The sequence below is a fragment of the Myotis yumanensis genome, unplaced genomic scaffold, assembly GCF_028538775.1.
Source record: "Myotis yumanensis isolate MYYU_CA2020_CCGP unplaced genomic scaffold, mMyoYum1.0.hap1 SCAF_7, whole genome shotgun sequence".
Lineage (NCBI taxonomy): Eukaryota > Metazoa > Chordata > Mammalia > Chiroptera > Vespertilionidae > Myotis > Myotis yumanensis.
This window is the reverse complement of record NW_027223758.1, coordinates 15,965,980-15,978,531: the sequence shown is the minus strand read 5'-3', so window position 1 is coordinate 15,978,531 and position 12,552 is coordinate 15,965,980. Positions and strand designations below refer to the sequence as shown.

Sequence of the window (12,552 nt, the reverse complement as noted above, 5' to 3'; positions counted from 1 at the left end):
TGATGTAAGATGACTCAGCTGGGATGGCTCATCTCAGTGTGTGTAGTCTCTCAACCTTTACCAGGCTTATTTAACATGGTAGCTCGGCAGGATCTCAAGAGCAATGAGAGGAGGGCCAGTACTGAAATGCTTCTCATGTCTCTGCTTACACGACATTTGCTACTGCCCCATTGCCCAAAGCAAGTTACATGACCAAGCCTACAGTCAGTGTGACAAAACCCCAAAGGCACAATAAGGAGACATACACAAATGAGGGCCATTCCTGTAATTAATCCACCATAGATATTATCCTTTCTAGGGCTAGAATTCTCTATGGAGGTAACTATTCTTCTGAGATCACTTTAGTTTATGTTAAAGTATCACAGCCCCTCTTTGATTCCCAAATATTCTCAAAAGCTGAATTTGTATAACTGACAAATTAAGCCACAGGCATTTTGACCCCAACAGTTGGCCATCTTTATAATCTAACAAAATCACTGAATCTAAACCATATTTTTTCTCTGACCCAACGAGGTGGAGGTCTGTTTGACCATTGTTGTTGGTCTTACTATATCTGCTGTCATCTTGCATCATATCTTCTCTTTTAAAAAAATCAGAGGTTCCTCTCCCTCCTCCCCCCACCTCCCCAGTGCCGCTTGACATAGCGCTTGCTCAAAGTTCTGGGTCCCTGCTACCACCAGTTTTGTCATCTTTTCCAACTGCCATTATGATCACCTACTGTGACCTCATCAGCCATGATGAGATGTTCTCTGACATCTACAAGATCCAAGAGATCACAGATGGCCTGTGCCTGATGGTGAAGGGGAAGATGGTCAGTTGGACAGAGGGTAACATTGTTGACTTGCTTATTGGTGGAAATGCCTCTGCTGAAGGCCCAAAGGGAAGGTACTGAAGGCATAGTAATCACTGGTGATATGATTGTGAATCATCTTTTGCAGGAAATCAGCTTCATAAAGAAGTCTACAAGAACTACATCAGAGATTACATGAAATCAATGGAAGGGAAACTTGAAGAACAGAGACTTGAAGAGTAGAGCCTTTTATGACTGGGGCTATAGAACAAAGGAAGCACATCCTGCTAATTTCAAAAACTACCAGTTCTTTATTGGTGAAAACATGAATCCAGATGGCCTGGTTGCTCTGCTGGACCGGGAGAACGGGGTGACCCCATATATGATTTTCTTTAAGGGTGGTTTAGAAATGGAACAATGTTAACAACTTTGGTGATTTGCATCTATCACCTGTCATCACATCTGGCTGCTGCTTTTCATCCACACACCAGGACAAGCACAAATGGGGCTGATGGTATCTTGAGCTCTTCATTTATTTTGACCCTGATTTATTTGGAGCAGACACATTGTTTTTAAAAAGAACATGTCATGTAGGTCATCTAAAAATAAAATGAATTTAAATTAAAAAAGAACAACAAAAGAAGTTTGTACCACAGGAAAGGAATACAGAAAAGAGAGAGAAAACTGTGCAGTGTTGTCTTCCCTCCTTCCATTTTTGAACATCTGCTCCCGTCTCCAATCCATGCCATGTTCTCACCAGTACAGTGATTAAATGATCCTTTTTTGTTTAATGTTCTCAAAATAGAAAAGTAAATATACCCCATTTGTCACACCAGAATTTAATGAAAATCTGACTCAAATTTTAAATATTTGGATCAAGAAACGGTCATAAATTGGGGAAGCTATAATCTCAGTTTGAAGGTGTCAAGTATATTTTGTTTTTCTTTTTATTATTTTTATTTTACAAAGTGATACTTGCTCTTGGTAGTAAATTCCCTGTCCTCCTTACCCCAGACTTCTAGGCCCCAGTCACCTGCCCAGGATGCATCCCCTTTTAGTGAAATTTCCACTGTTGAAACATTTTTTTACCTACTAAAGCAGGATTGTAATATCATTCAATCTAATATATATTTTTAACATAAATGAGAGCATAAAAATATACTGATCTGAATCTTGTTTTGGGGGTTTTTATTTTTTGTTTGTTTGTTTTTTACCTACCTATATGGCCTGGAGATCATTCTACATCAGCACATAGGACTTGATATTATTCTTTTCCATGTCTGCATAGGTATGGCTGCAGTTTATTTAACCATTCCCTCTCCGATGCACACTAAGGCTTATTTTCAGCTTTTATTGTTACAAATACTGCCTATGTATCCCACTTAGCATTGGAATCTGGACATCCGCAGAAAGACAGATGGGTATGCAAGGCCAGTCCACCAAGTTTTCCTATCTCATGTCCTCTGGCTCCCAGCAAATTGGTTTAAGCCATGACAAATCCCTTAGTCACTGGCTCCTGTGTCACAATACTTCTCAATTGACATTTATAGGAAATTCTGAAAATACCAACCAAAGTCAGTTCTTCCCACTTTCTGTAGCTCTTAAATTGGTTTGACTCATAAAATCCAAAGGATTCGCCCTGCAAACTTTAATTTCTGGGAAGAGAGTCTTTTTGTCTGCAAGCCTTTATTGAGAAGAGATTCTAGTTTCCCAGACAGATGTGGTTTTGGTTTTAACTCCGCCACTTAGTAGCTGTGTAACTTTAGATGACTTACCCTCTCTGAACTTCAGTCTCCTCACCGGTAAGGGATATATGCATGTCATAGGGTTCTGATGAAGATTAAATGAAATGATGTACCTGTCACATAGTAGGCACACAACAAACAAATAGGCCATTTGTTCCATAAGCCAAATTTCCACAGCCAGAAGGCTTAGTGTTTTCCTAGCAGAGCTATGCAGTGATTTTTTAAAAGGAAATATGAACATGTCTTCTGCAAGCCCTCCTTGCTGGCTGGCGTGAAGTAGGCAGCATTTGTTTTCTGATCTCAGAGTTAACAATGGGTTGTGATTGTAATCTCTGAATTCTGGCCCCATCCTTGGCAAGGAGAGGTTGGCCTGAAAGGATGTATTGCAGGCAAGAGCGCATACAACACCACCAGATGATTGGTCTCATTTCCTAGCCTCTGGTTTAGACCAGACAATCTGTAGACATGTAGATGACCTTCCATATAGAGTGACCATCTGTGGAGCAGAGGAGGAAAAGCAGGCCAGGGATGAAAGGAGTCATGGGTCAACTGGCCCCAACACTATGCATTTGCTTATTGATTTTAGAATAGTGTTTTTATTTAGACTTTTAAAGCACATGCTCATTTTCAAATGATTCACAAAAGTACAAAAAAAAATATCTTTCTGCCTAGAAATCACAATTGTCAACTTTTGTTGAACCCCATTCCGGACATCTTTGTATGCACAACTCAGATAGCCCATCAGGGGAAAAGATTATATTAAATATCTTGTTTACTTATTTTCCAACACTTGTTTTCTTCTTCAGAAACTAATTATGAATATATGGGTCTGCTTTGTCTCCCATATCCATCAACTTTGCAAATTTATAGTTTGCTTTTCTATTTCATTTTGTTGGATGACCTCAAGCCTGCCATTTCTGTATTTCCCAGCCCTCTTTCCCTGTAGCTTTGATTTCCTTACCCTAAGGGCACAGGCTTTCTCTGGTTTTGTGTTCCTCAACCAGTGCTATTCACAGCAAGCTCTTTAGGGTACATACCTTCTGGATATGAGCAGCTGCTGGCTGTGTATCCCTCATCACTCTCAGGCAACAACAGAAGCAGACTACCAGCATACCAATTTTTTTAAATTACCTTTCCATTCCTGACCTCACTATAAGCAATGGATACTTTCTCTGTTCATCAAGATATTTCTTTCTGCCCAGCCGGTGTGGCTCAGTGGTTAAGCATTCACCTATGAACCAGGATGTCATGGTTCGATTCCCAGTCAGGGCACATGCCCAGGTTGTGGGCTCGATCCCCAGTGTGGGGCAATGTAAGAGGCAGCCAATCAATGATTCTCATCATTGGTGTTTCTATCTCTCTCTCCCTCTCCCTTCCTCTCTGAAATCAATAAAAATATATATTTTTTTTAAATGTTATTTCTTCCCTACCTTTTTCCTGTGCTGTCCACAAAACTGGACTCTCTGAGAATCTTTAATATGTTCCTTTTGGTGTTGACAAATACTTTTGAGGAAATACATATTCTTTTTTAATAAATTTTTATTGACATATTAATAAAATCGAACTGGGAATCGAACCATAACCTCCTGGTTCAAAGGTCAATGCTCAACCACTGAGCCATGCCAGCTGGGTGAAATACATAGTCTTATCAGACTTTGGCAGCATGTGTCAGCTGTGGGCTTACTCCCTCATCTCAGTCTAGCTTTCTTGGCATTTGCTAGGACTCTTTCGTAGTTTGTGGTATAATGCTATTGCAGGTTCCTACTTCATTGATGATGGGTTGTGTTCCCTCTATCTATTGACCTCTTTGCTTATTTAGATGGATTCAAACAAGGAGTAGAGCAAAGATGCCACCATTTTTATACCAATACTAGGTTGAAAAGAAGGGTCAGACTTAGACCAAGTAAAAGAGATTTTTGCAATTGAGGATTGTGCGTCTGAAGCCAGTTGAGTGCCCATGATGCTCTCACTTCTCAAGTTTGCATTCCCCAGCCATCTATCTCTGTGGTGAAAACACTGCTTAATGCACACACCACGTGCCTCACTAATGATGTTTTCCATCGCCGTGCTGCCATCTCCTTTGTTATAATAAGCTCAATGTGGCCCTCAGTGCTTGGGCCACACACCCATTAATATTTATGCTTCCTGAGAGTGATGGGGTGTCCCAGTGATTTGTAGGCATGAGCAGGTGCCCCTGATGGAAGAATAAGTAGGAGGCCTCTCTTGGGGAATAGTCACTTTCAGTCTTCCTGTCATAGAAAAGAGGAATTTGGGTTGATGAGGGAAATAGCCACAGCCTTTATGGAGTAATCTCAAACTATCCAATTGGCTAACCTGGATTACTTGTATGGGAAAGGTTAGAGAAAAGATGGAGAAGTAGCTGGTGCCCTCAGGTGGCATGAAGAGAGTTCTTTTTCCTTCCCTCGCCAGAAGCTTCCCTGTGGCTGTGAGAAGTTACTCCAGTGGTAAGTTGCACATATCCCAAGTCTTCCAAGTTTATCTCCTTGCGCAACCAGATTCCAATTCTCTGCCCCTGATGCATTGTCTCCTATTCATAAACTTTTGTTCAATGCATAACATCTTAGCAAACTATTATTAATCATTATCCATATTGGCTAGGAAATGCTACATCTACTTTGATTTTTTATTTAATTATCAAACTATAACAGCAGAAGTAAACAACCAATCTTATGTGATGGGGTCATATTTCTATCTGAATTTCCTGTAATCCTCTGGTTCAAACATCACATGGGGATGCACTTTACAAGAGCAGTTTGGGGTAAGCACTATTAATTGAATTGAAAGTGCTGAAGTTTTTATATTGAATGTAGTTTGTATTAGCTTTAAGTATCAGACAATGTCCAGTTCAGTGGATTCTGCTGACTACATACAATGACTCCTCTGATGCACATATTTCGAATGTATCGTTTCTATAAACTGTATTCATGTGAATAAAGTAGAAAGAGTTATGACAGGAGTCCAAGCTGCTGTGACCACTGGTCTGCTGAGGCTCTTGCTCAAATAAGGATGTTGATTGGTTTGCCTAATAGACTTATTTTAAAATATGTCTGAAAATTTTTGGACTCAGCCCATCAAAAGTTAAATATTCTAATTCCTCTCTTATGGAATATGAACTGGCCTTTATGATTCACTTCTAATCGATAAAATGTGGCAGAAATGTCTCTGTGTGACTTCTGTGCTAGGTCATAAAAATTGCAGCTATAGCCCTAGCAGGGTGGCACAGTTGGTTGCAGCATCATCCCATACACCCAAAATGTTGGGGGTTTGACTCCTGGTTAGGGCACATATCTAGGTTGCAGATCATATGGGAGGCAACCAATTGATGTTTCTCTCTCACATCCATGTTTCTCTGTCTGTCTTTCTCTCTTCCTCTCTAAAAATCAATAAAAAAACACATCCTCAGGTGAGGATTAAAAAAAAAGGGGGCAGCTTCCACATGGCCGGTTCCAGTTAACACCACATAGAGCATGGATAAGCAACCCCTGCTATACTAGTCTGATAGGTGGTCAGAACAAAGTACTACAGACTGGGGGCATAAATAACAGAGATTTACTTTCTCACAGTTCTAGAGGGCAGAGGTCCAAGATCAAGCTGTTGGCTGGTTGGTTCTTTCTAAGAGCTAGAAGGAAGGATCTGTACCAGGCCCTTACCCTTGACTTGAGATGGCTGTCTTCTCTCTGTTATGCCTTCACATCATCTCACCTCTCTCCATGTCTGCATCTAAGTGTACTCTTCTTGGGAGAATACCAGTCATATTGGATTTGGACCCACCCTAATGAGCTTGTTTTAACTTCATCACCTTTGTAAATACAGTCACTTTCCAAGATACTTGGGTTACAATTTCAATATAAATATATGTAGGGAACACTATTCAGCCTATATCACCTGCTAAGCCTGCTCCAACTGTAGACTCATGAGCAAAATAAATGGCATTGTCTTGAGCCACTCAGACTTGGAGTGGTTCCTTATGCAGCAGAAGATAATCAGATCACCTAAAGTAGATGAGTGACTTGGTTTCTGGTAACTATTTCAGAAATTTATTTAACAAATGGATGAGAGGAAAAAATGGCGGAGGCTTAGACGGACGTGTTGGTGCTTTATCCCAGAGCAGATAAGGGCGAGCAGCTGAAACGGGTAACAATCAGCCCGATCAAGCTGGGGAGGTTCAGCTGAGAGACAGTCTGCAGCCAGGAAAGACAGAGAACTCCTAAAAAATGCGGATGGTTAGAGATTGAGGCTGAAACCTCCCCCTGGGCGCCAGCGCAGCGGCGAGACCGCGCCATCTTAGGTAGCTGTTACCGGCATCCAGAGATCGGCTACTAACCCGGCGGCTACTAACCCAGAGGCAACGACTCGCAAGCAACGCGACTGTAAGAGCCCAGAGGAGATCTGCACCCCTCCACGGAAAGGTTAGACTTACCCCAAAGGTGCGGTTTGCAGTTCAGGTTGGAGCGAGGGACGCGCGCGCGGACGCGCGCACGGGCGCAGGGGGAAATCTACCCCCTCCAAAATCCGCGCCCATAGAGGCCAGCATGACCCGCAAGTGGGGAGGGCTCCCGCAGGGCTGCTGCCAGAAGGTAACACTATAAATGAGCCCATAGTTGGACTGGATGCAAAAGGGCGGCCTCAGAGTTTCCCTGATAGCCGGCTACTTGTCGCCAGGGGCTTGAGCGCGCGCAGACACTCCGTGCAGACATCCCGCGCAGTTCTGGAGGGTGGAACCCTGTGAGTTCGAACAGCTTCCCAGGCTCTTGTTTGCACACTTCCTCTTATTTCTGTGAGTTTGATTGTTGGCCCAGAGCATGTGATTGCCCAGTTGGGGTCACTAGCAGAGCTTGTAGGGAAAGACTGTTTTTGGGGAGCCTGGAAAACAGAGCTGGGAGTGGCGCCTGGGGAACCAACTCTGGGCGGAGCTGGTTCAGGTACAATAGAGAGCTTCTGGACAGAGAGAACTTTTAGCCTCGGAGGTCAATCCAGACACACTGCCACCCAGAGGCAGAGCCACGAACTGACTCTTCTGTAAATACAGATAAGGCAATAAGGGGATTTTACGGCCGGCCTTAAAATCAGGACTGTGGCTTACACCACGGAGGAACAGTGTAACGGAGGAAAATTTAACATTCTCCTGAATTCCGGGTGTGCCAATAAGAAGAGTAGAAGATCTGAAGCACCTGCATTACTGCACATTTTTATTTTTATTTTTTAAAATTACTTTTTCTCCTTTTAACTAAGAAAACATTTTTTTCTTTTTTTCTTTTTTCTTTTTCTCCATCACCTGATTTTGCCCTTTCAGCTGCGACATTTTTATTTATAACTAGTATTATTACCGCTACCATTTTACCACTCTTTAAAGTGTCATTTTATTTTGTCTTTATTTTATTTTGGGACTAATGTTCTCCATTCTATTTTCATCGTTCCTTTAGCAACATTTTTCTCTACCTCAATTTGCCTCTGTGCTAAACAATCTCCCCCACTTTTTCCCTTTTGCTGTCCTGTTTCTCTTACCCTACTCCAGCTTTTGATTTTCCCTACTCTTTTTACCCCCTGTCAAAATTTAACCCTGCTTATATATCCTACGTCCAATCCCCTGTTCTAAATCCTTATACACCTTTCCCTTATCTTCCTTCACTAGCCAATTTTTTTTTCTTTTTTTCTCTTCTTCTTCTTCTTTTCTCTCTCCATTGTTTTATTGTTGTTTGCTTGATTGACGAGTATATTGGGTTTTTTTTTGTTTTTTTTAGGATTGTTTGTGAGGTTAGACTGCTTATTCTTTTTATTTTCCTGCCCCTCCCTCTCCCCCCCCCCCCCCCCCCCGGTTATTTCTGTGCTTCTGTTTCCCCTTGCGTTGCTTGATATTATTGGTTGTTTGTAGTTTGTATTCATCTCCAGGAATCTGTTGCTGTAATTTGTTGGTATTAGTGGCGGACCTATAGGAGTTTTCTCCTCTTATAAATAGTCTCTTCCCCTTCTATACTTCATTCTCTTTTCTCTCTTACTTTTTTTTTTCTTTCTTTTTTTTTTCCTCCTCTTTTTCCCCTCCCTTTTTCCAATTTCATTTTTGCACTCCCTTTTTTCTTTCTTTCTTTTTTCTCTTCTACCTTTTTCTCTTCTTTCCCCCTTATCTCCCAACTCTCTTAGCTCGGGTGGCCACCTTTATTTGGGGTTAGTAATATCGTAAATACAATAGTGTTCAGTGCCTGGTACGTTGTGCCTTGTTGTATTGTATTTTGTGCCTTTAAATCAACGCAGCAGATTCAAGCAACAGCGGCCTCCTGATCACCACACGCTCTGCCAGAGGAACAGTTGCTGTGTGTGAAGCCTCCCTCCACCAGCCAGAAAAGCCACCACAGCTGTGAACAGCACCCACCAGAGGCTCTGCTATCAACAGAGGAGCCGCTGCTACCACAACCGCCCAAGGAGCAACCACAGCCCGAGCAGCCACTGCCACCCAGGGTCCAGCCACTGAACGATTCAACAACTAGTCATGTCAGTGAGATCAAACATGGGTAGACAAAGAAATCCCCAAAGGAAAGAAAAGGAGGACTCGCCAGAAAAGCAGCTAAGTGAGACAGAGATATGCAACATGACGGAAAAAGAATTCAGAATAAGGTTCCTAGAGTACATGCACCAGATGTTCAAGAAGCAAGAAGAAACAGATGAAAAACTCAACTACTTATGCAAGAAGCTAGAAGAAACAGACGAAAAAATCAACAACTTAAGTAAGTCCCAAGAAGAAATGAAGAGCGACATAGCTTCAATAAAAAACTCCATTGAAAGTATCAACAGTAGACTGGGAGAAGCGGAGGACCGAATTAGTGAATTAGAAGATAAGGAAGCAAAACACACTCAAACTGTACTGCAAATGGAGAAAAAAATTAAAAGACAGGAGGAGAGCCTAAGGGAGCTTTGGGACAACATGAAATGAAACAACATACGAATAATAGGGGTGCCAGAACAACAGAAAGATGAACATGGATTAGAAAACCTATTCGAAGAAATAATATCAGAAAACTTCCCTGAGGTGGGGAAGAAAAAAGTCACACAAGCCCAGAGAGTCCCAAACATGGTGAACCCGAAAAGACCCCACCAAGACACATCATAATTACCATGGCAAATGTTCAGGATAAAGAGAGAATCTTACAGGCTGCAAGAGAGAGACGGAAAGTAACATACAAGGGATCTCCCATTAGATTATCAAATGATTTCTCAACAGAAACACATCAGGCCAGAAAAGAATGGACGGAAATCTACAAAGTGATGCAAAGCAAAGGACTGAATCCAAGAATACTCTATCCAGCAAGGCTATCATTCAAAATTGAAGGGGAAATAAGAAGCTTCACAGACAAAAAAGGGCTAAGGGAGTTTATCACCACCAAGCCAGCCATGCAAGAAATGCTAAAGGGACTGGTGTAAAAAGAAGAAATATCAAGCTCAGAAAGAAAACAGCCACACACACACACACAAAAAGAAATGGCTACAAACAAGTACCTTTCAATAATAACTTTAAATGTAAATGGACTAAATGCTCCAACCAAAAGACATAGAGTGGTTGAATGGATAAAAAAAGATGACCCATACATCTGCTGTCTACAAGAGACCCACCTCATTAGAAGGGACTCACACAGACTGGAAGTGAAGGGATGGAAAAATATCTTTCATGCAAGTGGAAAGGAAAAGAAAGCTGGGGTAGCAATACTTATATCTGACAAAATACATCTCAAAGTGAAGGCCATAACCAGAGATAAGGAAGGCCACTTCATAATACTAAAGGGATCAATACAACAAGAAGATATAACCCTGGTAAACATATATGCACCCAATGCAGGAGCACCCACATACATAAGAAAACTTCTGGAAGATATCAGGGGAGAGATCGACAACAATACAATCATAGTAGGGGACTTTAATACACCACTGACATCACTGGATAAATCCGCTAGACAAAAACTCAGCAAAGAAACAGCAATCCTAAATGACTCACTAGATCAGATGGACTTAATTGACATCCTCAGAACACTTCACCCCAAAGCCATGGAATATACATTCCTCTCAGGTGCTCATGGGACATATTCAAAAATAGACCACATATTGGGTCACAAGCAAAGTCTCCACAAATTCAAGAAGATTGAAATCATAAAAAGCTTCTTCGCAGACCACGATGGCATAATGTTAGAAATAAACTACAATAAAAACAACCCAAAATACTCAAACACTTGGAAGCTGAATAGCATGTTATTAAATATTGATTGGGTTACCGATGACATCAAAGAAGAAATTAAAAACATCCTGGACACTAATGACAATGAAAACACAACAATCCAAAACCTCTGGGACACAATGAAAGCAGTCCTGAGAGGAAAGTTTATAGCTCTACAGGCCTATCTCAAAAAACAAGAAAAAATGGTAGTCAATCATCTAACTCTACAACTCAAAGAATTAGAAAGAGAGCAACAAGAAAACCCCAGAGTGAGCAGAAGGAAGGAGATAATAAAGATTAGAGCAGAAATCAATGAAATAGAGACCAAAGAAACAATACAGAAAATCAATGAAACCAAGAGCTGGTTCTTTGAAAGGATAAACAAGATTGACAAACCCCTAGCCAGGCTCACCAAGAAGCAAAGAGAGAGGTCCCAAATAGACCAAATCAGAAATGATAGAGGCGAAATAACAACAGACCCCACAGAAATACAAATGATTGTTAAACAATACTACGGGCAACTCTACTCCAACAAACTAGACAACCTGGAGGAAATGGACAAATTCCTAGAAAAATACAACATTCCAAAACTCAATCAGGAAGAATCTAAAAACCTCAATAGGCCAATAACTATGGAAGAAATTGAAGCAGTCATCAGAAAGCTTCCAGCAAACAAAAGCCCAGGGCCAGACGGCTTCACAGGGGAGTTCTACCAAACATTCAAAGAAGAACTAAAACCTACCCTCCTCAGACTACTACAAAAAATTCAAGAGGAAGGAACGCTTCCAAGCTCATTCTATGAAGCCAGCATCACCCTAATACCAAAACCAGGTAAAGACATCACAATGAAAGAGAATTACAGGCCAATATCCCTCATGAACATAGATGCCAAAATCCTCAACAAAATCTTAGCAAATCGGATCCAGCAGTACATCAGAAGGATCATACACCATGACCAAGTAGGATTTATCCCAGAGATGCAAGGATGGTACAACATCCGTAAATCAATAAATGTGATACATCACATAAACAAATTGAAAGAAAAAAACCACATGGTCATATCAATTGATGCAGAAAAAGCATTCGACAAAATCCAACACCCATTTTTGATAAAAACTCTCAGAAAGGTGGGAATAGAAGGATCATACCTCAACATAATAAAAGCCATATATGACAGGCCCACAGCCAACATCATACTCAATGGACAAAAACTAACACCATTTCCCCTAAGAACAGGAACAAGACAGGGATGCCCACTCTCACCACTCCTGTTCAACATAGTACTGGAATTATTAGCCATTGCAATTAGGCAAGAAGAAGAAATAAAAGGCATCCAAATTGGAAAAGAGGAAGTAAAACTGTCCTTATTTGCAGATGACATGATATTATACATACAAAACCCTAGAGACTCCATCAAAAAGCTACTAGACTTAATACATGAATTTGGCAATGTAGCAGGATACAAAATTAACCCCAAGAAATCTGAGGCATTTCTATACACCAATAGTGAACTTTCAGAAAGGGAGATCAGAAAAACAATCCCATTTACCATCGCACCAAAAAAATTAAGATACCTAGGAATAAACTTAACTAAAGAGGTGAAAGACCTCTACTCAGAAAACTACAGGACATTGAAAAAAGAGATAGAGGAAGACATAAAGAGATGGAAGAACATACCATGTTCTTGGATTGGTAGAATCAACATCATTAAAATGTCCATACTACCCAAAGCAATCTATACATTCAACACACTTCCCATTAAAATACCAATGGCCTTCTTCAAAGATCTAGAACGAACT

The 12,552-nt window shown here is 41.0% G+C and overlaps 1 pseudogene; it reads left to right on the top strand.

Annotated features, from left to right (window-relative positions):
* Nucleotides 1-706: 706 nt before the first annotated feature.
* On the top strand, nucleotides 707-1,214 carry LOC139014460 (translationally-controlled tumor protein-like; annotated as a pseudogene).
* Nucleotides 1,215-12,552: the final 11,338 nt, after the last annotated feature.